The following is a 6,465-nucleotide window of genomic DNA, read 5'->3' on the forward strand; positions in this document are numbered from 1 at the left end:
GTTTATTACATGAGTGTCATTTCCTAGATGGCATCATCTAAGCAACTCTCAATAGCTTTTTAAAATAACCCTTTGTGAACTAGAATATTTACAACCAAATGCCATTGGACATATACATTATATAATATACTTTATTTACAATTCGATCGGTTTTGGTACCTCTGCATTACAATCCGCTTTGACATACAAACCGGGACTTTATGACAGGCGTAGAATCTGATGCAATTACGGTTGAAAAAGGCAACAAATATATCTCGACATCTATCCAATGAATTTTAAAAGGGTGAGAGTGGTTCTTCAACATTTTTTTAAACGGTTTGTTATCCTATTTTTTTGAACATTTTTTGAATCCAACATTTTATGAACATTTGTTTACTAATATCAAATCATATTATAATCATACTTTTTTGAAACCGAGTCAACTACTTATGAACATTTCTATGCAACATTTTCGAAATTTCAACTACTTCTTTCGATGATCATTTCTATGCAACATTTCAAATCGCTTAATTGGTCAAAGTTCAAAGGAAACACAATAATAATGTAAGCATATAAAAGGAAACAGAATTACAAATAATCGAAATAATTACCTTAAACGAAAGAAGAATATTCCTGATTTATTTACGCTTGACCATCACGCCAATTTGAATCACGCAATAACCAAATAAGGTAAGTGGAATATATGGGATTAAAGAGGAGCATTAATATTGGTATCGTCTATTCAATTTGGCGTGGAGAGTAAAAAACCTATGTGATGTGTTGATATAAATAGGAGAGCAATTCGTATCCATCTCCTCACCATCCCTCTTTCTCTAAACTCCTTAAGCAACTGATACAAGCAAACACAAAAAAAACATATGGCAGGTTTTAACTCTGTTGCCGACTTGAAACCCTTTAAGACCATGTGGAGAGTGAAAGTGAGCATTGTGAGAAATAGGATTGCAAACGAAGACTTCTGAAGGTTGCAGTTTGGCAGCAGTTAAATAATAGGATTGCAAACGAAGACTTCAGATTTTGTTAAATAATATTTTTAAAATTTCTACATGATCTCTTTTCTATTGCTCATAATAGGATTGCAAACGAAGACTTCTGAAGGTTGCAGTTTGGCAGCAGTTATTTTGTCTGAATGTTTAATTTTCTTTTGTTTTTTTATACATTGTTCTTTTAATATTTTATTAGACTATTGAGGATTTTTCATTTAATATTATATTTATAATTTACCCGCATGCAAACAAATATACAATTTAATGCTCATGACCATCGCATATAAATTTATATTCACATACTAAAATTCCTAGGTATAAACCGTACTTTCTTACATATATTTTTTTCTTACTATGCCTATAATTTTAATTATGTCTACATATTAAAATTTATAATACATTAATAATTTTCTCGAGAGCGCGGGTTATCACCTAGTATATAATAAGGATAAACGAAAAAGGAACATTACTGTATTAAGCTTCAACAAGCTTAAATATATCGAGTTTCATGCATCATACATTACTGTATTAAGCTTCAACAAGCTTAAATATACTTCACTAGACTGCCCTCCTAAACTACTTTAAACCTTTAGACCAAATCTAAATCTTCCTCTATTTTGTAAACTTTGAATTATGTTTTAAAGTAAACATGTTTTCACTCGGGTGTAAGGAGAAATCGACATGCCTTTTTGTTTTGGGCAGCAACGAATAAATAAAGTCATCTTAAACTTAAGTGGGATTTCAGGGCACAAAAAAAAAAAAAAAGTTGGGCGAAGGACCTGAAGGGACTATTCCAACGTTCTAGTTCGAAAACGTTCTAGTTCGAAATTTAACATTTTGAATTGACAATTTTTCTAAATAGAGTTAGATGAAGCTTCATTAATATGTAACCATGTATGCATAAAAACTTTATCGTGGACCGATGATTGACCTAGTTAAAATAAAAATAGAGAAAAGTTGACTTTTTTTTATTTTGTCGCGGTCATTTACCACGTATGGAAGCAGAGAAACAACCTTATTCACAATCACAACCTCGTGCCGCCGATGACAGTGTTCAAGGGAATCGACAAGGACGTGCGTAACATCATCTCTTCCCGGCGACACAGAAACATTTTCAAGCCACTTATGGCTCTGTGGCTAAGATAAATCTAGCTTACCTCTGTTTTTAAGCTGTTTTTGTCCCATCTTGTTTTTATTTTTTTTTGTCAAGATGGTTCAGAACTAAAATCCTTCTTTTGTAGCATCTTTCTTTCATTTATGATATTTACAAGTTAGCAAAAAAAAAAAAAGTTGACTTTTGTTGTTTGAACCATAAAAACAGGTTATTTTTAAAAATTATTGCATATTTGTTGAGCCTAACAAGTTTGTGGACCGTATTTTAAAAGTAGATATTAATACTAACAAATATTAATTATTTTTGGTTCTTTACCAGTGATGATTTCTCATATATATATATATATATATATATATATATATATATATATATATATATATATATATTACTTTATAAATAACTATTTATCGGGAGGAATATTATATCAAAACTTAAACTAATCTTTGAATTAGTTTGGTTTCATTGGTAAGAATATCTCCAAAAGATAATATATAATTTCAAATATGAAGTTTTTAGCTCTCTGATTTTTTTTCTTTCATTTTTATTTGAATTTTGATCATTATAAATACACATCACAATTATGATTATTAATATTTTGTCGTCATCGTTGTAATCTTTAAAAAATTTATATCTCATAAATATTTTAAATTTGATTTTATAATTTAATTTTTACACATAAAATCAAATAAGTTTTTTAAATAAAATTAAGAATATTTTTAAAAAGGATTTAGAAATGCACTAATTGATCATAGATGAGAGCATTACGAAAATAGTTTTCTAGAATTATTTGATATTTTGCTTATTATTTAATATTTAATTATGCATTTCTATATAAAATTTTATATTTAGTATAATTTTTTTATTAATTAATACTGTTGGAATAGTTTTATATATGTGCTAGTTATTTATAATTTTTATGATTTAAATTAATTATGAAAAATATAAAGATCATAATTTGTTTTGAAACATAAAAATCATAGTATAAAATACAAATAATTTGAAGTTTTTCTTTTGAAAAATAACATATTTAAATTTTAAAAATGAATTTTTACAAATTTCAAAATAGAGAGTTTTTTGGAGATACTCTAATAAAACAAAAAAACTTTTGAATAAAAAAAATAAATAAAAGAATATATTTTTAGAAATTAGAGAAATTTTTTTTTCTTTAGAACCGAGAGAAAACGTATTTCCACACGCTAAAATGATGAAACATATTGGAAGAGAAAAAAGACGACGCAGTAGCTTTTTTTTAATCAAACGACGACAGGTAGCTTATAAATTTTAATTCATTCATCACACGTCAGACGGTTTATTAAATCGAATTATGTTAACTCATTTATCAAATAGAGTATGGTTTTATATACATAAGAATTTGTTTAAAGAATGACAAAGACGGTTTGATAAATGGTTACCGCAAAACAAAATCCTCTCCATATGTATATTTTATTTATTTATTGAAATGTAATAGTAATTGGTATTGCATGTTGCTATGGTCAACTTTGTGACAAGAAAAAAAGAAGCAGAAAACGAGAAGAATGGAATGAGTTGGCCAGCAAGAGAGGCTTCAAAGAGTCACGAGACATGCAATCATCCTGATCTGAAACCACCCCATGATTTTGCTGACAAGCAACACACATTGCAGTAAGGTCGAGTTATCATATACTCTGTCCGTTTCAAAATTGATAATGTTTTAGAGAGTTTTTGATGTTTCAAAATAGACGATGTTTTCATATATCAATGCACTTTTTCACTTTATCAAAAACTGTGTAACCAATGATATTTTGTAGTTTTTTTAATGATATTTTTAAGATAAAAAACAATTTTCTTAATAGTTGTGCACAATCTTAAAACTTCATGTATTTTGAAACAGATGGAGTATAATTTGCGACATAACATAAAGTAAATATAGTATATTTATTTTTTTCTGAAAAACAGAGGGGGAAAATGATCTTCTTTTTTTTTTGATAAAATGGGGGAAAATGATCTTACTACTTAATGATTTACAAAAGGACCAGACATTATCATTTTAAATTTTCAAACAGAAAAACTATGAGGGCCTTGAATTTTGAGAGTTCTTATTCTTCTTCTGAAATTCATTTATATGTAATATGCATATTTCCTTTCTTATATATTGGTATAAATTTTTTGTTTTATACATCTCAAGGCTGGATTTTAGTTTCATTAATTTTAAAATATTATTAAATTTCTCAAATTTGATTAAAAACATTTGTTCGATACATATCTTTGGTATTTCAATTGCTCTTTCTAAATTTTTTGAGAGAAAATTTGGAAAGAGCATGGTTTCTGGAATATTCATACGGTTTTTTTTGCTAACATTCATAAGTTGTATCAGATCCAAAGACAAGTACTGACCAAATACATGCAACATATTGGTTATCTAGAAACAAAAAAAAAGGTAAAAAATATATGACAAAACTGAAGGAAACACAGAATGGTGTACTTTTCAGAAAAAAAAAAAGAAAAAAGAATGGTGTAGAGAAAAGTTTGAAGAAGAAAGAAAGAAAAAAGTGAGGAACGGTGATGGTAATGGTAGGGATGGTGGGGAACATATCTCTTCTTTATCTCTGCCCTTTTTCTTCTCTCTCTTTAAAACATGTTTAGAGAGATTCTTTTGGTTCAAGCTAAAAAAATTTCCTCCTTTTTTTCTGTCCAAAATCTATTGTTTTAATGTTTCAGGCTCAAAACATTGTATATTAACTACTGGTGCATGCTTTATTATTGTTGTCAATAAAAAAAAAACTACTCGTGCATGCTTAATTTTGGCTTATTGATAGCAACATCTGGTATATAGGCACATGGCCGATTCAGAGGGGAAACCAATGTTTTAAAAACTGGACCGGATACCGACTCGGCGTACTCACTGATTGATTTGTCCGAGCCGGGTTTTTATTTATATATATATTGTCTTATGACTAATATCTAGAAATAGTATCATAAAATAGAAAAATAACAATTGAATCTTGAATGCATAATGAACTAAATGAAAACATGACAAATTAAAAAAAAAAAATCTGTAGGAAAATGATAAAATACTTATTCAGTGGTATCATCTTGAGACAACGACTCTTCGGTCTTCGTTACCCTTCTAAAACAAAGAAAATATGAAAAATGTATGAGTTAGATAATATGCATCATAGCCAAAGAAACATATAGTTTAAAGAGAAGACGTTTGGCGATGGAAAATTCACGATACTTTACTTCTTACAACTGCAGTCCCAAATCGTGTGGCAATAGAAAATTCAGATGGTGTACCAGAGACAAAGAGAAGATGTTTAGGTTTCTCTTTTTGGGGAAGTTATTAACAAACGACGGGTATTAAGTATTAACTTACTATAATACCAAAGATTAGCCTAATATAAAACCCTAATTAAAATTTAAAAAGTATCAAAACTGGGTTTTAATGCTAACCCGGATCACCGGTTTTCCGGTCCGACCGGCGCCGGTCTAGGTTTTTAAACCTTGGGGGAAACAATTCAACCGATCTTTCAGAGCATATAATTTTAAATGGGCATATTTTCTTTAAAACAATTTCATACTTAAATTTTTTTTAGTATTTATAAGTAAATAGGATTTATTTAATATTTACTAAAAGAATTAGCATTGTTTATAAAATATTTATTAATTAATATATTGAATAGCTGTACTGTTTGATAACAATAATTTCTAAATATAAAATTATATATACGAACCGATTTTAGTAATTGTGAAGATAACATTGAATCTATAAAATTAATAAATGATTTTATAAAAGTTTAGCCTTCTTAATAAAATATTTATTATTAATACATGGAATAAATTGTATTTTTAGATAATAATTTGTAAATATGAAATTCTGAATTAATAAATTATTTTAGTAAAATTATTATCAAATTTTATTAAATGTTAGGATAATACTGAATAATACTTACATAAAATTAATTTTATGAAGTTATTTTCATCATATTAATTAATGGAGTTGAATTAGTTTACAAAACTTAGCACAAATAATATTGTAAATATACACTACAAGAAAACAACGGTATTCTGACGGACATTCCGACGGAAAATGAAATCCTCGGAATTTTCCTCGGAATTTCTGAGGATATTCCGAGGAAACCCAAAATTTGGTTTCCTCGGAATTTCCTCGGAATATACCGACGGAATTCCGAGGAAATATCAATCCGTCGGAATATTCTTATGAAATACCGAGGAAAAATGTATTCCTCGGAAAAAACCGATGAATTCCGAGGATATATTATAGCCGTTGGAGGATTTTAAAAATTCTGAGGAAATTCCGACGAACTAGCCTTTTCCGTCGGAATTCCGTCGGAATTTCCTCGGTCTGTCGGCAGGATTTCAACTATAAAT

The sequence above is a fragment of the Brassica oleracea genome, chromosome C6 (assembly GCF_000695525.1).
Source record: "Brassica oleracea var. oleracea cultivar TO1000 chromosome C6, BOL, whole genome shotgun sequence".
Lineage (NCBI taxonomy): Eukaryota > Viridiplantae > Streptophyta > Magnoliopsida > Brassicales > Brassicaceae > Brassica > Brassica oleracea.